A 2,599-nucleotide genomic window follows, 5' to 3' on the forward strand; every position below is an offset into this window, starting at 1 on the left:
TTGACAAGATACAGCATCTATTCTTTATTAAAAGACTTAATAAAATAGGAATAGAAGGAAAGTACCTTAACATAATAAAAGCCATGTATGATAAACCCTCAGCTAACATTACACTTAATGGTGAAAAACTAAAATCCTTTCTTCTAAAATCAGGAACAAGACGAGGTTGTTCACTAGCACCACTATTATTTAATATAATTTTGGAAGTCCTAGCTAGAGCAATCAGACAAGAGAAAGAAATAAAAGGCATCCAAATAGCAAATGAAGAAGTCGAACTGTCACCATTTGAGAATGACATAATTCTCTATATAGAAAACCCTAAAGACTTAACATGAACACTACTAAATAATAAATAAATACTTAAAGTTTCTGGATACAAAATCAGTGTTCAAAAATTCGTAATATTCCTATACTCTAATAATGAATTTGCAGAAAAAGAAATGAAAAAAACAATCCCTTTTGCAATTGCAACAAAAAGAATGAAACACCAGGAATAAATCTAACGAAACATGTGAAGGACCTATACAATGAAAACTGTAAGACACTATTAAAGGAAATTAAAGAAGGCACAAAGAAATGGAAAGATATTTCATGTTCTTGGATTGGAAGAATCAACATAGTTAAAATGACCTTATTACCTAAAGTATTATACAAATTTAATGAAATCCCCATCAAAATCTCATCAGCATTTTCTGAAGAAATAGAACAAAAAATCATCAGATTTGTATGGAAACACAAAAGATTCCAAATAGTCAAAGCAATATTGAGAAAAAAAGAACAAGGCCGGAGATATTACCCTGCCCAATTTCAAATTATATTATAAAGCAACAATAATCGAAATGGCATGGTATTGTCACAAAAACAGACACACACACAAATGCATCAGAATTGAGAGTCCAGATGTAAACCCCTGTTTATACGGGCAAATAATTTTCGATAAAGGAGCCAAAAACATACAATGGAGAAAGGAAAGCATCTTCAATAAATGAGGAAAACTGGAAAGCCACATGTAAAAGCATGAAACTAGACTGTTGTCTATCACTATATACTAAAATTAACTCATATTGGATAAAGGACCTGAATATAAGAACTGAAAAAATAAATTATATAGAAGAAAACATAGATACTATACTCATGGATCTTGTACTTAAAGAGGATTTTATGAATTTGACCCCAAAGTCAAGGAAAGTACATACAAAAATAAATGATTTGGACTCTATCAAATTAAAAAGCTACTGCATAGCAAAATAAACTCTCAACAAGGTAAAGAGACAATCATCCAAATGGGAAAATATATTTGTGAGCTACGCCTCTGATAATATGCAAAGAACTCATACAACTCAATAAAAACAAAAAAAACATATGATCCAATCAAAAAATGGGAAGAGGACCTGAACAGACACTTCTCCCTGGAGGACATGCAAATGGCAAACAAATATATGAAAAGATGCTTAATATCATTAGCTATTAGAGAAATGCAAATCAAAACTATAATGAGATACCACCTCACACCTGTTAGAATGGCTATCATCAACAGGATATGTAATAACAAGTGTTGGAGAGGATATGGGGTAAAAAGAACCCTCATACACTTCTTGTGGGACTGCAAATTGGTACAGCCACTATTGAAAACAGCATGGAGGTTCCTCAAAAAACTAAGAATTGATCTACCATACGATCCAGCAATCCCTCTACTTGGTATTTAGCCAAAAAAATCTGAAATCATTCATCCAAAAAGATGTTTGCACACCGATGTTCACAGCAGCATTCTTCACGGTGGTCAGGACATGGAAGAAACCTAAGTACCCTACGATAGATGGTTGAATAAAGATGTAGTATATATATATATACAATGGAATATTACCCAGCTATAAGAAGAGATGAAATACTGCCATTTGCGACAACATGGATGGATCTTGAGATAATCATGCTAAGCAAAATAAGTCAGACAGAAAAAGTTGAAAAACACATGATATCACTCATGTGTGGGATATAAATCTAAAAGCAACAAACAAACATGTCAAACAAACAGAGACTCATGGACATGGACAGTAGACTAGTGGTTACCAGAGAGAAGTGGGGAGGACAGAAGTTGATGGGGTAAAAAGGGTCAAATATTTTGCAACAGAAGGAAATCTAACTCTGGGTGGTGAACACACAATGCAATATATACATACGACTTAATGTTGAATTGTACACTTAAAAATGATTGGATTTTGTTGATCAATGTCACCCCAATAATTTTTATATTAAAATAAATAAATAACAAATAAAGAATCCCTTTTACTATGTTCCCAAAAGACTGTCATCATATAACCCCTTCTTGAACATGCCAGTAACAGGCAGCTATCTGCTCCATAAAGCAATCCATTGATTTCATTTGGAGACTGTCCTAATTGTTAGCAGGATTTTCTTCATATTAAATGTAGATTGACCTCCTTGTCTTAACTCTCACATTCAGTTAGTGTTGTTCTCTGGACCTGAATAGAATGAGTTTCCACTCTAAACCACTTAACTATTTGAAAACAGCTATTATTACCCATTGATTCTTAAGGTGAAGGAAGACTTGCTTGAGAAATTTGTTTAAACTCACCATTAT

The sequence above is a fragment of the Pteropus vampyrus genome, unplaced genomic scaffold (genome assembly GCF_000151845.1).
Source record: "Pteropus vampyrus isolate Shadow unplaced genomic scaffold, Pvam_2.0 Scaffold184, whole genome shotgun sequence".
NCBI lineage: Eukaryota > Metazoa > Chordata > Mammalia > Chiroptera > Pteropodidae > Pteropus > Pteropus vampyrus.